General features: G+C 40.8%; 1 protein-coding gene across 1 annotated transcript in view; it reads left to right on the plus strand.

Annotated features, from left to right (window-relative positions):
- Window positions 1–21527, plus strand: part of LOC126249237 (cytosolic carboxypeptidase 6) — a 1486464-nt gene that overhangs the window by 1153090 nt on the left and 311847 nt on the right. The window lies entirely within an intron of this gene.

Raw genomic sequence — 21527 nt, forward strand, 5'->3', positions numbered from 1 at the left:
GCTAGCTGCGCAGTGTACCTGTGTACAGGTCTTTGAAGGCCATTAATATTGACCTGGCTGGGCAATTTTCCAAACAGCAGTTCATTGAATTGATTGGAGGGCCAAGTGTGTTTCGTGGACTGCGTCTGAACTTCACTTGTGATGTAGAAGCTGTGTTTGGAGGCTTAATATGGCTTACATTGGCTGTTGCTTGGCGGAATCATGCATACTATGGTGGCCTTGAAGCATTTCCAGATGCTAACATTCTGGCCTGGAAGACGTGGAGTATAGCTGAAACAACAGGAATACTGGCAAAAGTGCCATATGGTACTCATGTTCCTAGCATGCCATTTGTTTTGTCTACCAGAAGATAGAAGAAGTTCAATGCTGATGAGTACCTGTTCATATGGGCTAAATTCGGCAATAATAACTGTAAAATAAAGATCAATGGTGTCTGTATGTTATATTACAGATGATAAAGATCCTTATCTCCTTTCCTTATCTCCTTTAAAAAAATAATAACAATTATTACATTTGGTGGTCTGAGCTTTGTTTCTTGCTTTTCTCCGCTCAGGGACTGGGTGTTGTGCTGTCTTCATCATCATTTCATCCCCATCCGGCGCGCAGGTCACCCAATGTGGCCTACAATGTAATAAATCCTGCACCAAGGCGGCCGGACCTGCCCCGCAAAGGGCCTCCAGGTCAATGACACCAAACGCTCATTTCCAAAAGGAGCAACTACCGAGAAACACTTCAAAAAATTGCAGATGGTTTTCAGTAGGATCCACTACAACTACCGATGTTGTCAGATTGATGAATTTAGTTTAATTGTTCCCAGGATGAAGAATCTAGAGCACATATAAAGGTCAGGTGACGTAACTGCCAGAAAAGAGCATTGTTATGTTGTCGACATCGGAGAACTTAAAACAATTACAGATGATCTGGCAAAAAAACAAAAATATATGTGCAGAGATAATACGCAGGTGGCCAACCTACGTACCTGCTAACTCAATTCCGAATTAATTGGATGAAGTTCGAATGGTCAGACGAATGTCAAATGACATTACGTTACGTAAAGGAGTCTTTCAAGGTTGATCCCTGTTCAATAACTTACATGCAAGGCACGTCTTTGTGTCTCGTGACTGTTGTATCGCAGTATGACTTCCATAATTTTATACAGGTTTTACAGGTTAGGAAATGAATACGGACGGTACATGTTACGCGTTGACACTGTATTAACTGGCCGCTGTCCGCAAACAGTTAGGACTGGATAATACCCAGTTCAAATGGCTCTGAGCACTATGGGACTTAACATCTGAGGACATCAGTCCCTTAGAACTTAGAACTACTTAAACCTAACTAATCTAAGGACATCACACACATCCATGCCCGAGGCAGGATTCGAATCTGCGACCGTAGCGGTCGCGCGGCTCCAGACTGAAGCGCCTAGAACTGCTCGGCCACAACTGCCGGCGATAATACCTAGTCCGTCGCGCGGCTCCAGACTGAAGCGCCTAGAACTGCTCGGCCACAACTGCCGGCGATAATACCTAGTCAGATCCCGAATTTGAACTCATTTGTGCAGACGACCTGCGTCAGGAACTGCAGTGGCAGAGCGCCAGTATCTTCAGTAAGTGTCCTTATCGTGCCATTGTAACAGGGGTAGAGTCCAGACATAGATTGGAAGGGCCGGCCGGTGTGGCCGTGCGGTTAAAGGCGCTTCAGTCTGGAACCGCGTGACCGCTACGGGCGCAGGTTCGAATCCTGCCTCGGGCATGGATGTGTGTGATGTCCTTAGGTTAGTTAGGTTTAATTAGTTCTAAGTTCTAGGCGACTGATGACCTCAGAAGTTGAGTCGCATAGGGCTCAGAGCCATTTGAACCATAGAATGGAAGAGTCATGCAGTTAAAATGGCGGCAGAGACAGAGATTCTTGTGATATTGTTTTGATTATCTTGTCTTAACTTTACTCAGAGCAGATAGCAGGGAAAAACGGTGCATGAGGACAACGTCTAAGAAAGGGTAAGCAGCAGACCAGAAATTTTCCGATCAGTTAACATCGATTAGAGATAAAGTGATCATAAGGCAGGGATAGGATCAGTTACTATGAGTATTACAAGGAATTTTAAGGAGTATAAATTAATAAAACTCAAAAGCTTTGTACAATATGTCGTAGAGAAGTACAATGGGTGAATAATAAGTTCCCGTTTGAGGGCCATGCTGCAGGTTATATGCAACCCAGTGCACTTCCAATTCCGGTATATAATCACTGACATGTAGGCAAGAGGCCAGCGTAATCTTCGAACGAAATATGTTTGATCGCTCCATATATCTATGCTGGGGACATAGTCGTGAGGAGTGGAAAAGACGCCGCGTGGTTCAATAAACTTGTTAGAAAGTTGTTACAGAAGCAGAGGTAGCATTATCTCTGATTTAAGAGAAGTCAAAGACCAGCTGACAAATAAAATTAGAACGAAGGCGGAATGAGCAGATGAAGAGCAATGCGAAAATAATTCTAATAATTTGAATGTAAAATATTGTCCAATGATATGATTAAAAAATCCCAAGAGCTTTTGATGTTACGTAAAATCAGTAAGCGAATCGAAATCATATATTCAACACCTCAATACACTTACTAACACAGAAACGAGAGATGACGGACAGAAGGATTCTATACTGAATTCGATCTTCCGAAATGTTTCCACCGCAGGTCATAATATGGTTCCTCCTTTCTATCATAGCGCGATCGCATGGCATTATTAGCCGGGAGACCCCATTTGGGGAGGTTCGGCTTCCTAGTGTAAGTCTTATTTCGGTCGACGCCACGTTGGTCGACCTGCGTGCCGGTGACGTGGATGAAATGATGAGGAGGACACCATAACACCCAGTCCACGAGCGGAGAACATCTCCAACCCGGCCGGGAATCGAACCCGGGCACGGTGGCACGGGAGTCAAGCACGTTACCAGTTTGTATCAATAATCAACTGACTAACGTTGGAGGCCCCATGAGGTTTTTCTCGTACGATGCTGCTGCCTACAACAAAACTGCACCGCCAGAAATATGTAATGAAACTCCAGAAAACAATAAGAGGATCTACGATTTGTGTAGGGATTGGCAGATGGCCCAGAATGTAAATAAAAGTAACGTGTTACGCAAAAACAGATTAAGAAACCCACTACTATTCGATATCACTATTGGTAAAAATCACAGTAAAATGTAACTTTCGTAAAATATGTAGTAGCAGACACCTCGGGCGACCTAAAAGGAATTACCACTTACAAAACATTGTGGGACAAGCAGATGACACACTGAGATTCATTCAGAGCATTTTTGGGAAATGTAATTCGACCACAAAACAAGTGGCCTATAAAACATGCCTGGGCGGATTAGTAGAAGAGGTAGAGAAGAAGCACACAGTTGTTGCCACCAGATCCACGCAAGGGAAGTTAGAGAGAGCGTCCACCACAGGCAGCCACAAAGGATTTAGTCGGCACGAAAGCATTGCAATCATTCTCAACTAAGTTCTGTAGTGGACGATGCTACAGAGGCGCTGTTCGTCATGATGAGGTTTAAATTTCGAGGGCTTATGTTTCAACGAGAGTCAAGCAACTTACTAGCTCCACTCACGTATGTCTTGAGGATTGCCAACGACGAGAAAATCAGTGGACTCATACGGACCTTTACCAACGATCCTTCTTCCTCACGCTATTAGTGACTGGCAAAGGAAAGAGGGGAGTACGTGTGCAGGGGGAAATAGAGGTACCTACATCTGCCTTATATTGTAATGTGGCTTGCACATTATAGATGATGCAGACGTATGTACCACCTTGCCACGTAAAATAACAGAGGGCACAAAGTAATCAATAGACCTCCTCGAAAAGCATTAACAGTGGATAAAGTAAATTACTCACAAACTGAAAGACGCTTGTTGCTATTTATAGCGTAAAAAAGTTCCATGTTTATGTGAACGGTAAAAAATTTCACCTTTTAGTGGATCTCATTGGTCAGCCATAAATCTACTCACCTCGCAGATTGACGATAAGGGCTGATGAGCCGACCAGCCTTGATGTGGACTGGACTCGCATTCGGGAGGACGACAGTTCAATCCCGCCTCCGGCCATCCTGATTTAGGTTTCCCGTGATTTTCCTAAATCGCTTCAGGCAAATACTGGGATGGTTCCTTTGAAAGGGCACGGCCGACTTCCTTCCCCATCCTTCCCTAATCCGATGAGACCGGTGACCTCGCTGTTTGGTCTCTTCCCCTAAACAATCCAATCCAATCCAATCCTTGACGTGGTTCATATGCGGTTTCCCACTTCCCACTCGGTAATTACAAGGCTGACATCCAGGTCCCTTCTCAGATACATATTACACAACATTCAACATTTAGAAAACATTCTTACACTTGCACATGAGATTTTGCTTAAATCAGTTGGGGCCAAAAATTCGCCTCGCGGGCTGTGCCCCGGCGCGAGTGCCATAGCACCCACAGTCAGCTTCGCTGCAGGTTTTCCTCACCCCCACGGCCTGCTGTCTGAACGTGATGGGGGGTGGGGGTGGAGGGAGGATGGGAAAACTGCGAACACGCCATATTTAAATGACAGTGCAGTCGCACTGCATGCCACTTGTTTTATATTTCACATTTCATGATAGCACACAAAAGAAAAGAAATTTCAGTATTATTTAATTACTTTTGGCACGCTGATGACATAATATAGTTTTCATCTGGTACAGACTGTCGGTATACGGACAGACGTAGACAATTTCACTGATTTTCGCACTCAGGTTGCCACATAGTCGGGGCATTTTTTTTATGTTCGATCAATTGGCTTTCACACAAACATGTCCATCGAAATATTGTAGTATGTTTACAGAATCATCTTAGAGAGTTGGGAGCTCCACGGAAGGAAAGCAACGTAGACATCCTGGACAGTTTTAGCGTAAGGCGATTTGCTATTAAAACGGGAAATACATTGGAGGTCAGTCACGTCTGCATACGCACACGGACGCTTTCAACTGAAACGGCAGACTGTCTCGAAAACAGCTCGGAATCAGATGCAAGACTGACAGTGTCCTTAAAACGTTTAGGAAACTTATCCTTTCATTCTTCCCAAAGCCGCAATGAATTCTTCAAACATCGCTTTTTCTTTAACGGTTATAATCTTAGGGAACCGGACTGTGTTTGTCAGAAAGTATCTATTCCATAACGCGAATTTCTTTTTAACTGCATTCCCATCAGATCAGAAAAACGTTCTTCACCTCGTAGTATCATGCTGTGGGCAATATGCAGTCAATTCCACTTAAAATCTTATGTCCATCCACTCCAGACGGTAAAATTTTCCTACCTGCACCCCTTTTTCCCTCATAAATTCTACAATATCAATCTTATAAAGAATTATTCAGATTGAATGTTTAGGCATTGTACTTTGGTCACTCAGTATATTGTTGTTGGTAACCCACCGATACAATACACCGTCTTTAACACAGTGTCAATTTGCCATTTAAAACTTTAGCAGAGTTGCTATTTTGTTGAAAATGGGCATCGTGTGACCACAGCTGCCTAAACATACATATAGGTACTGAGGTTCTGTATTCCACCTTCTGACAGTAAAGCTCCAAAATTCAAGGCTGCTAAAGGTAAATCTACAGTCGTAATATACGAGGGTTTGAACTTAAATAGTGGCAACTATTTATTCACGACCGATACAAAAGAGTTACATGTTTGCACTTGTTACAATCCTTCAAAGCCGGCCGCCGTGGTCGAGATGTTCTAGGCGCTTCAGTCCGGCACCGCGTGACTACTACGGTCGCAGGTTCGAAACCTGCCTTGGGCATGGATGTATGTGATGTCCTTAGGTTAGTTAGGTTTAAGTAGTTATACGTTCTAGGGAACTGATTGACCTCAGATGTTAAGTCCCATAGTGCTCAGAGCGATTTGAACCATTGAACCATTTTATCCTTCAAAGTAGTCACCTGCATTGTGTAAAACCCGTTACCAGCGTGGTGGAAGGCGTAGTATACCGTTAGCAGAGCCTGTTCTGTTGATGGTGCGAATGGAGCTGTCTAAAGTTATTCTCCTGTGATGGTATTATCCTAACGCATTACCTTCCTTCACGGCATACCGTCAATGCACACTATTACTGTTCGTTTTTGGGGCATCACCTGCGACCAGCTTTGCGAAACATGCGGCGACACTTTCTGCGCATCCCACCTATCATTGTGCACGACAAAGCGCGGGCGCATACAGCGCAAGCTGTGGCTGCTCTGTTCGGTCGTGGGACTGGGAAGTACCATCCATCATACTCCCAGGACTCAAGTCCTTGTGACTTTCATTTGATTCTGAAGATGTAGGAACCACTTCGTGGCATTCGCTTCAGAATTATTCCAGAGATTCGACAGGCAGTAGACCTCTCCATTCGCACCATCAACATAACTGGCTCTGCTAACGGTATACTACGCCTTCCACATCGCTGGCAACTGGTTCTACACAATGCTGGTGACTACTTTGAAGGACTTAACAGGTGCAAACATGTAACTCTTTTGCATCGATTGTGAATAAACAGTTGCCTCTGTTTAAGTTCCAGCCCTCGTATGATATGACTACACTGACAAAACGATGACATTCTAATAGTGATAACGTCGCTATATTTTGACGTAACATCTAAATTCTAAGCCAAAATAAAAAGAAACACTTAAGACAAATAGTGATCATATGATTAAACTTGAGGTAAGTAATTGCGTCTGTATGAACCGCACTGCACAGTGATTTCTATCAAAACTCAATATCCATTAGCAAAATTATTCTATCTGGCCTATTGAAAATTCCAGAAACGGCTCTTCATATACATAATATAAAAACTGGTAGCTGATCACTATATCCGGCCGGTGTGGTCGAGCGGTTCTAGGCGCTTCAGTCTGGAACCGCGCGACCGCTACGGTCGCAGGTTCAAATCCTGCCTCGGGCATGGATGTGTGTGATGTCCTTAGGTTAGTTAGGTTTGAGTGGTTCTAAGTTATAGGGGACTGATGACCTCAGATGTTAAATTCCATAGTGCTCAGAGCCATTTGAACCATTTTGATCACTATATTCAACATTATCTTTATAACAAATTCTCCCTATATAACACATATGGAACCTTTCAGAAAATTATTGATTTTAACATTTCACCTTCAGCAATGTTTGCATTTATGAGTGTCGTGAACCTTATGCCCAAATGTCCATAGAGTAAACCATATTATTAGGACTAATCTATTAAACATAAGAAGTTTCTATTAAACATAAGAAACTCTATGGCAGGAAACCGTGAATTCGTGGCGTTACTTACTTTGGTGCTTCCTTTTGATTACTTTAACCTTAATAACACAATGTACAAGTAGACAGACATTTACTCATTGGGCAGCAGTCTAGCTGAGATGTTAGCAAATATTTACTGTATATAAACCACTGACACCAAACTCTTCTGAATGCTAACAGCCATTTTAACGTTTAAGCCATAAAGCAGATGATACAATAAATAACGTGGATACACTGAATAGTGATGATATTAGAACATAAGCTACAAATCTGAACAGAATAATTTAATGTATTACATTTACTGTAGATCTGAGACAAATAACAGCATTAATATCCTACTCAAACATCTCCAACAGAAAGTTCTTCAAAACATCAAGTGCATAATGTGCATCAGTTGCACAATCTTCCCTATCAAACCAGCATAAGAGGCCTACTGAATCGTTTACATAAATTGCACTAGAAACAGTGTAGAGCTCCTGTTCTCGTTATTGAAGTCTTTTCTCAGTTTTTCTTTAGACTAATTTATGTGGCTGTCGGACTATAGGACTCAAGTATGGGAGCTTTGAATAGAGATCGCGCTTCATTATGAAACGATCCTGGCCATATGCCTGATATGTGTACATGTCTCTTTTACTTTTCAAATGTTACACTTAGTTAATTAAAGAATGAAAAAGTCACTTCAAAATAATGAAAGTATAAGTCAAATTATTTTCTTTTATTGTCCCTTTTCCACGTAACACACGTTCCTAACAATGCCTAATCCAGTCTTATTTAACAGTTGTGTTTGTTTCACATTCACACTGAATTAGCTACTGCTACTTTGCATCTCCATATTAACGAAGCTCTAGTCACGGAAGCCGTTTTCATTTATGTTCTATTATCAATATGTTCCTGCATGACAATTATCGATTCTCAGGCATCACACTATATCCACGACAAATCTCTTAATTAATGTCGTGCAGCAGTCTCCTGAGTTGTTGTAATACTAAAATACTTTTCTTCTACTAACCGACGTCGCACTTTGAGCTATTTATTCTTCCTTCTGCCAGTTCTTCCCACCACTTATCCTTGACACAGCTGCACGCGAGAGCTATGTGCGGAAGCCTAACACCGATGCTCCTGCACACACCAACGTGGTGTGTGACCATTAGCGCTGGGCGTTGTTCTCGTTATACAAGAACATCTAGACAATGCACCCTAAGAAAAGAGGCGCGCTCGGCTTCAAAAGTCCCAGAAGCCAGTGATAAGTAAGGAATACCATATGGATACAGTATGACATCAATGATGGCTGTACCCGTTACAGACAGCCGGCCGCGGTGGCCGTGCGGTTCTGGCGCTGCAGTCCGGAACCGCGGGGCTGCTACGGTCGCAGGTTCGAATCCTGCCTCGGGCATGGGTGTGTGTGATGTCCTTAGGTTAGTTAGGTTTAAGTACTTCTAAGTTCTAGGGGACTTATGACCTAAGATGTTGACTCACATAGTGTTCAGTGCCATTTGAACCATTTTTTAACCCGTTACAGACATTCAGTAACTTTTTTCAGAAACACAAAAAATAAACCGGACAACATGTCTAACTTTTGAGGTATTAAATTTGCTCTTATTAAAATATGAGAAATGACACATTGGCATAGTAAAGTAACGGTAAAAGTCAAATCACTTTCTTTTATTTTTCCGTTTTGCACGTAACACACTTGCCTAACAATGCCTAGTCTCCTCCAGTCTCATTTAACAGTTAAGTTTGTTTCACATTCACACTGGAGTAACTATTGCTACATTGCATTCCCAGGTTAATGAAACAGCTAATAACTGGTTTTCATTTACGTTCTATTATAAGTATGTTTCTGCACAACAAATAGTGATTCTCAAACGCGACACTGCATCAACCATAAATATTTTAATGAATCCTGTACTTCATTCCGCGAAATAGCTGAATTACTAAAATACTTTCCTTCTACAAAACGACGTCAGACTTCCACCTGTTAATTCCGCGCTCTACCAACTTTTCGTACTACTTACCCTCATTGCAGCTGCGCAGGACTGCTCCATGCAGGAGCCAACAGTGACACTCTTGCACACATCAAAACGGCGTGTGATCACTAGTGCTGGCATGTTGTTGTCGTTGTACACCAAGAGAATACTGCCTCACCGAAGTGGTTCACTCAACTTCTAAAGTTCCAAAATATAGCAATATGTAAGGTGTACAATACTGATACGTTATGACTTCAAGGATAGCAGTACTCCTTACAACAATTGTAGAACAAAAAGAAATTCTTATCCTTAAATCCACAGCTTCAGACAATTGACATTAGCCTTTCATGATAAATAAACTACTTAAAAATGACGCCACACAACAAAGCTTCATACCAGACACAAACGCAATCCGCACCAAAGACAGTGGAAAGCAGCCGAAAATATTTTGCACTCAATTCTTAGGAAGCTTATTCTACGAAATTAACAATCTGTATATAAATAAAAATATGAAAATAGGTTTTGACACAGTAATGAATTCCGGCAAAACAACCGTTCTTTACCAAATAATATTTCTATATATACATCTATATCTACATAGATAATCCACAAGGCACTGTACGGTGCGTTATGGAGGGTACCCTGTATCACTACTAGTCATTTCCCATCCTTTACCACTCGCAAATAAAGCGAGGGGGCAAAAACGACAGTCTGTATGCCTCCGTATGAGCCCTAATTTCTGGTATCTTACCTTCGTGGTCCTTAAGCACAATGTATGTGGGCCGCAGTAGAATCGTTCGGCAGTCAGGCTCAATTGCTGATTCCCTAAATTTTCTCAATAGTGTTTCTTGCAAAGAACGTCGCCTTCCCTCCAGAGATTCCTATTTGAGTTCACGTAGCATTTCCGCAACACTTACGTGTTGTTCGAACTTACTGGTAACGAATTTAGCCACCACTCCCTGAATTGCTTCTATGTCTTCTTTCAGTCCGACCTGGTACGGATTCCCCCCGTCCCACAGCTAAAGATGGTTGCCAAAAGCGCATCTCCAGTAATGAAGGCGAAACCAAAAGACACTTCATAGTACACATGAAATCCAAGTTTTCAAAACGCACAGCTCTCGGTATGCATGGGGAAAAACGCACTGAAGAAGACCTCTAACTATTACACTATGCAGAAAATGGTAGCCGGCCAATGTGGCCGAGCGGTTCTAAGCGCTTCAGTCTGGAACCGCGCGACCGCTACGGTCGCAGGTTCGAATCCTGCCTCGGGCACGGATGTGTGTGATGTCTTTAGGTTAGTTAGGTTTAAGTAGTTCTAAGTTCTAGGGGACTGATGACATCAGATGTTACGTCCCATAGTGCTCAGAGCCATTTGAACCATTTGATTTGAAAATGGTAGCTTCGAGACTCAGCCTGAAGCGACAGAGTATACAGTGTGTTATGAAACCTATGGGGAATGGATAGCGCTAAAAGGTAACTTAAAGTTCATATATATACGTGGTCAGTTTTGCTTCATTTTCTTAGTTACTGACCCTTTATTTTTAGAGGCTTGCTTCGATTCTTTCTTCTTGTTTTCAAATTAGGGTCTTAGTTCTTATTTATTGTCAAATATTGTCTTGTGATGGGTAAACGTTTACCATTATCACTAACAAAAGGTACTAAATGTCACATCATGGACTGTTTTACTTGCTCCCTTATCCTAGGTGTTCTCTCAACCTAATGAAACCATTCTAAAACACACTGGCAAAAAATGGCAACATTTGCAGTAGGTCTTGAATTCACTATGTTCTTTAAATTCATTCAAAAATGAAAATACAGTGGACTGACATCTGGACTTTGAGAAGGCTAAGATGTTGCTGCCCCACGACCTATCCATATTTAGGAAGCGTTGATTTAAAATGGTTCCTACTTGCAGAGTGAAATAAGATGGTGTCTCATCATTCATGAACCACAAGTAGTGACGTAAGTGTAAAGGAACATCTTCCTCCAAAACATTTATATTTTCAATTTAAAATTCACTGTATGATTCTCCAGTCTGTTTTCCATGGGAAATGAAAGGTCCAGTTAATCTGTCTCCAGTTATGCCAACTAATTTGTTGCTGATGTACTGTTTCCAAAACTGCAAAAGGATTCTGAATTGCTCATACCCAAATGATGAGAAAATTCTACCCTCTATTCCTAGCAAACTTCGCTTCTTCAGTGAATAGCATGCCAGACACAAAGTGTTTACCGAGAGCACCCATCCCCAGTATCCGAATACAAAAGGCAATTCTAGGTAGAAAATCTGTTTCTTTAAGACCTTGCACTCTCTGCTAATGGTATGGATAAAGGAGATGAAATCATAACACTTTTCACAGCGTGACATGAATTACATTCTCAGTTTATGCTTTTCTTTGATAATGCAGTCGTTTTTTACCTCAGTATGACGCGCACTCTATCTCATAAATCAGGTCTTGTAACAATATTTGGCTTTCCAAAATGGAAAGACCTTTCCTCAAAAGAACCTATTTCCACATGACATTCATTCATGTATTGCTCGATAGGTCTTATTGTTCGGGAAATTTCTCTTAGGCTATCTTTGTGCATACAAACGTCTGGCTTCAGACATATTGTAATTTGCAAGTCTGCACATGAGATGCATGTGCACCATATGCTGATTAGAATATACTTTAACCGTAAATCTACAGTACTCTGCTCCAAAAGATTATAGATTATACCCTAACAGGCGTCACGCCCGTGATTGGAAGTCACAAATAACGTGTCTTTCTCCAGCTAAGGTCACTCAGGCACGCTTGTTCAGTTGCACCCTTCTCAGAAATAGCTGTTTCGATTCCTGATGGGAGAAGATTGTTCGGGGTACACTAAACACTAGTCTAGAAAAAACTGCATATTAAGTTTCTCCTAATGATTGTGTTAACAATGCTGAAAGGTTAGTATAATTACTAAAGTGCGCGTCATATATCTTGGCGGCCGAGTTTAGGTTCGTTCTGCGCATCTGACGTCACAAAACACAGTCAGCCAATGAACAGAGAACGACGTTGCCAAATCTCGACTGCAGTGCAGAGCACGGACGAGTGTCTTCAGTTTTAGAAACGTTCAGTCATAATTAAAGTAATAGAACAAAAGCAATGTCTTGATAGCAGACTTTCTTTTATAGAAAGTTTGGAAAAAGCATTCTTTATACCAATTGCTTCATATTCTATTAATTAATTAATTAAACCAAACAAGCAATAAGACTCCTAATTCAGGCGATAGCAAGGAAAGGTGTTTGTTTCAATCTCACGAACTGCTTTTTCGCAATAAAGAACAGCGGTAATTGTTTATTTCCTACTGTACTTCGACGAAGCGTGAGTAATTCATAGTCATACCAACAGTATGTTTATAAGGAGTTGCGTGCGGTGTTAAATATCCTTATGGAGTTACATAGTTCAATGAGCTGAGGTGGCGTAACGGTTAAGGTGTTGGGGTGCCAAGTGAAAGGTTATGAGTTCAAACCTTGTTCAGTGCTTAATATTTTCTTTATTTAAAAACAATATTGGAGTGGCTTACTTCACTGCTTAATATTTTCTTTATTTAAAAACAATATTGGAGTGGCTTACTTCACGAATTTTAAACGTTTGAATGAAATTTCTAGTGCTTTACCTCTTCATTAACTTTTTCGCTGCTGCAGACACGTGCACCCCGCATTCCGCTCTGTGCGCGATTTTGTCATCACTGCACTTCTCGCCTGTGCAGACACATGGTGTTCCCACTGCTTTGACACACTTATCATTCGATTTCACAAAAACTATTTGGCCAAAAAATTTGATTTTTACACGTCTTCTTGACTGATACCTTCCCCCCATAAATGACTTAATTTTGTTTTGATGTGCAGCATTAAATGTAGTAAACCATTGCACGAAATTTTGAAGAGTTTCTAGAGGTAAAAGTCCATAGCGTATACTTTCCGTATGGTCGATTTTAGTTGCCACAATGTTGAGAATGAAATGTGGACAAGCCAAACGTGCCCAGTGTAAGTAAAACTTTTGTTACAGTCGCGAAAGGTGGAATATTTCTCAATATTACATACGACACTTATGTGGTACTTAAATTAAATGAAATATATAGGTATCTTGTCCACATTTCATTCTCAACATTGTGGCAACTAAAATCGACCATCCGGAAAGTATACTCTATGGACTTTACCTCTGCAAACTCTTCAAAATTTCGTGCAATGGTTTACTATATTTAATGCTGCATAATAACTGCGTTGAACATCGAAACAAAATTAAGTCATTTATGGGGGGAAGGTATCAGTCAAGAAGATAGGTAAAAATCTAATTTTTGAGCCAGATAGTTTTTGTGGAATCGAATGATAAAGAGTGTCAAAGCAGTCGGAACACAGTGTGTCTGAAGAGGCGAGCAGTGCAGTGACAAAATCGCCCACAGCGCGGAATGCAGGGAGCACGTCTTTGTAGCAGCGAAAGGGTTAATGCGGCCGTGGTGGCTTTACTTCATGAACTGCGCGCTCCCCCCTAAACGTAAGCTTGCGAACTATGCTATACTATGGCGTTGCTTCTCTTGGCGCGTGCGTCGTGTGCAACTGGCAACGCAGCAATCTCCCGCGTCTAGGCGGGCATGCGCGAGCCGCCAAGATAAAAGAATTGAACTATAGTGCTGTGGCAACTAAGATAATCATAAGAATGCACTGACCTTACGCTTCTAAAAACTAACAACATATGGAAAGAAAAAATACCTGTAGAGACAAACTGTAAATCTGAAAACAAAAATACAAAAACGAAAAAGCAAACAACAAGAAGAGTCAGCACTTAAGAAAATGAACAGAGCTGTACCAGAAGGACAAGGCAGATAGCAATCATTGCTGGCAGGCAGGTAGAAGGTGCCACACATGTGAAATGAGAACAATTTCAACCTTTAAGGACCAACTTTTATTCCGCTACCATCTTGATCGTAGTACTGGGAGACTTCATCGCATGCGCCAAGCACCTCAGTGAGCAATTCCAGCAGACTGGTGGGTGGAGGTGAGGCCCGTAGAAACGCACTGAGGCAGCCCACACCTTCTCAATTGGAGTGAGATCAGGTGACGTGCCAGGCCATGGCAGAGCATCTGTAACTGAAAGGCACACTCGGGAGTTGGCACAGGTATAAGGACATGTATTGTCCTGCTGATATGGGGCATGTTCGTTCACGAGCGACAGTGCCACCAGTTGCAGGAACTGCTCTACAAATACTGCAGATCTCAAGGAGACCGTTACAAACACTGACGATGAACGGGAGTGAAGAGGGGGGGGGGGCGGTTGAGGGTAAAACAAAAACTGTTATTTGAGGCACACACCACTGCACCTCCACACATGGACACTGTGGTCATCACCTGTAAGACAGAGGTCGGTTTCATTTTACAGATGACCCAGCCCCAGTCTGCAGGGCCTCATATCCGTCGGTGCTGACACCAGACGAGTCAGGCACTACACTGTAGGGGTGTCAGTGGCAGGGACTATAAAAGTCGGTGTGCAACATGGTCTGAGCCATGTAACTGCCCGAAAATGGTAATAATAGGTAGGCAGAACAGTCCTTGGAATGGCCCCTGTCGATGCAGTTGGATCTCTTCATACATGGCGAACAATATGTTGGTCTGTTGTCTTTGTAATGTGTATCAGACCTCCACATTGTATAGGTCGTGCATGAATGCCTTACTGTATTCGTTGCCGCTACCCACTCTTGAACCGGCGAGCTACGACGTCATGGCTCCACCCACGCTCTACGAATGACTCGCCGAATGTCCAAAAGAAATTATAGGCATAGTTGATCGTGTGCAAGAAACCTATCAGTATAAAAAATCGAACGTTTGTGTATATAAACTTTTTTACTTATTTGTAAGCCTTTGTCCATTCCCAAAGGTTTCCCATATATTATTTAATCGTGTATAAACCTCTATCACCACATCAGTTTTTCAGCGAAGAGATTGCGTTAGCCAATTTCAACCTGATGTCTGCTTTTTAACATAAATAAACACTTCATACACTGACAATAAATACTACTGACAATACCTTATCATCAAATATCACACTAAAATATAACAGCCTCTTAAGTCCTGCAACCCATTTGTCATAAGTCACTATAATTTTTATGTTAATTCAGACTTTCAACTAGATTTTATAACATTAATTAAGTGTTTACTCTCATGATATTTATGTACATAAATTTATATCTCTTGTCATATCTCTTACATAGTATGCAGAAATTGCAATAAAGCTGTCAGAAAGCTCTCATAATATTTACTGGCATTATATTCACATATACAGAAATTGTCTGAATTATGTTTCATTCAAGTTCCCTCCCACTGTGGAAACGTTGCTGATAACATTCACAACGTAATGAAAGTGAGAACCAATTACTCAAGAGAGCATAGAGCATTATCAAATTAGTATAGTGTGTGATGGTCTAGTGGTGGTGTATGTAGCTCGAAACCGACAGGTTGTGGGATCGAATCAAAGCTGGATGACATTTTTAGTCTTCCTTTTAGCGTCACATTCGCCCCTCAGTGATGTAGATATTCGCCACAAACGAAACGTAGTTCGAAGCCCGCGTTACGCTACAGTTCCCCTTTCTCCGGATGGGAAGCTGTAGTACTATGTTTATATACACACATTTTTGCAGCAGTGCAGCTTTGAAGACACAGCTCTCTTGAAGCAAAAAACCAGAGTCCACCAGAAAAATGTATACACTCTTTGTCAGGATCTATCGACATATGTATATTGTCGTTCGATCTGAGTTACGAGTACTTTCATCTCGGTATTGAGAAAACAAGATGGCTGGAGCACGCTTGACATTCGAGCAACGAAAATGTATTGTGAAGTACTTTTTGAAGCTAGATAATGCTGTTGCAGCGCACTCATGTGCTGTGAATGAGAAATAAAAAATAATATAAATGTTCTTAACAAGGACACAGAAATTAACATAAATATAAGAGGTGGATGGCTAATCATGCTCAATTGTACATGAGATTTAGGAATGTTAAAGCTAATGGATCAGACCACTCAAAATATTTTCGAAATTCAGATAAAAATTTAATTCACAATTATGTGGCAAAGTTGATTTTATAACCGTAAAGAAGAGAAACAGCAGTATATCTAGAACTGAATATCATTTTATTTCATCATCAGTTTTGTTACATTTAACTACATCTCTTGCTGATAACATAAGTATGGAAGGACATACAATTTATCATGGAAAAATAAAGAGTTAGTAAAATTAGTTACATTATCCACAGGCAATGCTTGGTGGATTTTTCCAAGATTATAAGGATACAATGTGGGGGAGGGAGGGTGATGTTACTGTAACATATAACACAGCGTTGTGCTGAAGATTCTATTCTTAGATGGGCTGATGACAAAGATGCTGGAATTGAAATAAGAGGTGCATTACCAAATGAAGGCCAACTTGTAATATAATCATAGGAAGTTGAGTGCCTATTGTTAAATATGAATTGAAATATGAGCCTGAATAGCGAGAAAATATAATGAAAAATCATAAAGTTCCTATACCTTTTTACAGTTTCAAAAGGGAGAGGAAGCAGGATTATGCGTGATTAAAAATTTTGAGTTAGACATCGTGAATTACAATAATTCAGTTGAGTTTGATATGCTCCTTTTTTGTGTTTCAAACTGATCATGAAAGCAATCAGTTGCTTCATTCATCATTGTATGATAATGTTAAACGACACAACATCCATTTGAAAAAGGGAAGGAATGAAGTTTTCCACAGGAAATGTGGTCAATTAATCGACCAACTAATTTTCTCAAAGTTTCTGAAGCATTTCTTGATTTTAAGCGATTTACACAGCTGAAAGGCAATGTAGATGTAAATCCATATCATTTCATTACAAATTATCCTATCTACAGTATCAATATGACTTATAGAGGAAATATTGTTACAAGTCTGAAGATGACTATGAAGCTTTCAGCTACATTTAACGAAAAATTCGAGATGATATCTTGGCATATGTAATTATGGATGGGAAGAAGGGTTGGACATATAACACACAATACAGAATACTAACTGGTAATTAATAAACTACTTAGAAAATGGTATCTAATTATTGTCATTATTCCTTCTGGATAGCGCTTTTTATGTAGCTTTTTATTTTCTTAAACCTTTTAAAATTTTGATGAGAAATTACGATTTGGTGATGTACGTGGAATAGTGTTGGTAAATTGGATGGCTGTTGCATGTAGCCCTCGCCAATGAATTCATTGATGGCACACAACAGTGGTTTCTTGAACGTTAGTGGGAAAGGAAATGAGATATAGATAACACCAACTGCGTGGCTTTGCACTGTTTAATATATGAAGTTACAGCGCCGTACAGTGCCTTCCACAAATACTCCAATGCCAGTGTGAGTACGTATCAATCCACAGATTGTTTCCAATGGATTATTCGTGGTGCAAGTCTTACCCAATCCTGGGCATTTTTAAGAAATCGTAGGTAGTGTGGCCCACGGTTTCTGGAAACAAGACAGAAGTCTTGCTGAAAGAAACTATGCTTTGAGTAGTAAATTTTAACTACAATTTTACTTCATTTTATTAATATTATTTCTACATTGCTTATAATTATTTTGAAGCTGGTAGTAGTAGGAATGAAAAACATTAAATAACAATGACAATGAATTTCATGACCTGTAATTTGTTTTTCAATTAATTCTAGTGCACTCAAAATCGCTGTAGATTTTCATTTAATAGCGGTAACTGGGTACGTTGAGTGCAGTCAGCATGTTTTTATTGGACACGTTTTTTGATGAATTAATTAATTTAATTTAATTAAAATTAATTCAAAATTAGAATTTCATTAATTAATTCACCAAAAAAATGGGCGTGCAATACAAACATGCCAATGGCGCCAATGTACCCACTTACTACGCACAAAGAAAATAAAACAAATAGAACAAGCTTGGTGTAAACTTGTAGTATATGATAGCACTCCTGTTGTAATGCTTTGTATGCAAAGATTCACTGTTGAGACGAACTCCCACAGTTTTGTGTAGCCAATACTTTGTGGCAGTGGCAGACTTTTTGGCTCCGCCTTCCTAAAGATTATTTTTGGTTCTATGTTTCCGTCAAGGGAAGCAGAGACTTTAATGTTGAGTCATCTGCTGCATTGTTGCAAAAATTTCTGTATATAAACAAAACACAGCTGTATCCTATATGCAGAAAGGGGAATTACAATGTAATGTGGACTTCGATCCACTTTCCGTTTCTGATGAATCTCTACATCATACAGAGGTGAATGTTAGGTTAAAAGGAAGAGTAAAAAGAGTGGTCCAGTTTGGATTCCATCCCTGTTGGTTTTTAGCTACATAATTAATGTTATCAAATCTTGTTGAGAGTGTGAATTAGTATAACAATTGTACTGACCAATGGCTGATGAGCTGCAGGACTTAAGAGGCTCTTATATTTTATTGTGATATTTGATGAAAAGCTATTTGTCTGTTGTATGTATTGACGGTGTATGAAGTGTTCATTCATTTTTCGGAGTAGATATCAGATAGCCAAAATTCTTTAGAGTGTTTAAATTGGCAAACACAGTCTCTTCATTGATGTGACGATATAGGTGTAAACATAGTGTTAACCAATACATAGGAAATTTCTGGGAATGGATAGAAGACTGAGAAATGAGTAAAATATTTCGTATACACAAATGTTTGATTTTTTCCACTGATCAGCATGTTGCACATAATGAGCTATGTCTACCATTACTTTTGCACACTCAGCCAGTCATTTGTAGAGTGTTTGTGTGAGGAGGTGAGGCATGATATAGTACTCCACCAGTTTAACAGTGGGTAGTATCACTAGAACATCACCAGAATATGCACTAAGCACAGTAGCTGTTCGAGAGCGTCCACATCTTGGAACTGTGGCGGCGTAGACTGGGTGGTTCTATCACCTTACTGCGTGCCGTACCAATTGTATGGACACCACCATTGCGTCTTGTTGGTGGCAATGAGTACAGGAAGGCATGCACACGTGACCTGTAGGATCTGGAGGTATGATATGCACCAAAAACGGGGCAGATCAATAGATTGTTTGCATGAATGAATAAATCAAATTGCAACGACAGGGTGCATTCCAAGGCTATTCTACCATACATGTTAGTACCATTTTCAGGCAGTTATATGACAGAGACCTTGCTGCACACCGACGGTTACAATCCCTGCCACTCACACCCCTCCAATGTAGTGCCTGACTCGTCTGGTGTCCGCACCAATGGACATGAGATGAGTCTGACTTCCGCCTTAGGGGTGATGACCACTGTGTTCACTTGTGGAGGTGCAGTGGATAGTGCCACAAAGATCAATTTATGGTCTACCATCAGACGTTGCCCTCCCCCCCTTCGCTGTTCATCATGAGTGTTCCTAACGATCTTATTGAGTGCCGCAGCGTATGTAGAGCAGTTCCTGCAAATCATGGTACGGCCTTTCCTGAATGAATACCCATGCTGAGAAGGTGTGGGGCGTCGCAGAGCGTTTTATCAGGTCTCCACCTCCACTCGCCAATCTCCTGAAACTGTACAGTGAGGTGCATGGAACATCACCGGAATATGCTGTATGCCCATGGTCGGAATTCGAAAGCATTCACATCCGTGGGACTTTACATATCAGAAAATCTTCATAAATAAAATTAACTGAACATCAAATTAAAATAAAATTACTTCAGTAAATCGCCAAAGAAGGGTGTGCGATAAAAACATGCTGACTGTGCTCAGTTTACTTTCTACTCTTGGGGCCTTGAAGTTAACAAATTCAGCCATAATCTGACACGACGTAATACTGATATTCTCTACCTATATGAACTAATGTCCCATGCTCACATCTTTTAGCGTATTTGGGTTTATCTCAGCAATTACTGTAGACTGTAACACGAGTTATATGAATAGGTAGACAGATCTACGAGAAAGATTTGTCTGTATCTTCTTCCTTGGTACATAAGCTGAAGCCAGTTGCGCGCTCCTTTTTGTATATTTGGTCTAATATCAGGAGTTACTGCAGCAATTTTGATAAAATTTTTATTAATACACAGAAAACGAAGGCTGACCCATGAGGAAGGTTTGCATATATCCCTTCTCTCTCTCTCTCTCTCTCTCTCTCTATATATATATATATATATATATATATATATATATATATATATATATATATAGGGTGAGTCACCTAACGTTACCGCCAGATATAGTTCGTAAACCACATCAAATACTGGCGAATCGATTCCACAGACCGAATGTGAGGAGAGGGGCTAGTGTAATTTGTTAATACAAACCATAAAAAAATGCACGGAAGTATGTTTTTTAACACAAACATACGTTTTTTTAAATGGAACCCCATTAGTTTTGTTAGCACACCTGAACATATAAACAAATACGTAATCAGTGCCGTTTGTTGCATTGTAAAATGTTGATTACATCCGGAGATATTGTAACCTGAGGTTGATGCTTGAGTACCACTCCTCCGCTGTTCGATCGTGTGTATCGGAGAGCACCGAATTACGTAGGGATCCAAAGGGAACGGTGATGGACCTTAGGTAAAGAAGAGACTGGAACAGCACATTACGTCCACATGCTAACACCTTTTATTGGTCTTTTTCACTGACGCACATGTACATTACCATGAGGAGTGAGGTACACGTACACACGTGGTTTCCGTTTTCAATTACGGAGTGGAATAGAGTGTGTCCCGACATGTCAGGACAATAGATGTTCAATGTGGTGGCCATCATTTGCTGCACACAATTGCAGTCTCTGGCGTAATGAATGTCGTACACTCCGCAGTACATCTGGTGTAATGCCGCCGCAGGCTGCCACAGTACGTTGTGTCATATCCTCTGGGGTTGTAGGCACATCACGCTACACATTCTCCTTTAACGTACCCCACAGAAAGAAGTCCAGAGGTGTAAGATCAGGAGAACGGGCTGGCCAATTTATGCGTCCTCCATGTCCTATGAAACGCCCGTCGAACGTGTACCTCAACCCTCATGGTAATGTACATGTGAGTCAGTGATAAAGACCAATAAAAAGGTGTTAGCATGTGGACGTAATGTGCTGTTCCAGTCACTTCTGTACCTAAGGTCCATCACCGTTCCCTTTGGATCCCTACGTAATTCGGTACTCTCCGATACACACGATCCAACAGCGGAGGACTGGTACTCAAGCGTCAACTTTAGGTTACAATATCTCCGGATGTAATTAACATTTTACAATGCAACAAACGGCACTGATTACGTATTTGTTTATATGTTCAG

This window comes from Schistocerca nitens, chromosome 3 (genome assembly GCF_023898315.1).
Source record: "Schistocerca nitens isolate TAMUIC-IGC-003100 chromosome 3, iqSchNite1.1, whole genome shotgun sequence".
NCBI classification, from domain to species: domain Eukaryota; kingdom Metazoa; phylum Arthropoda; class Insecta; order Orthoptera; family Acrididae; genus Schistocerca; species Schistocerca nitens.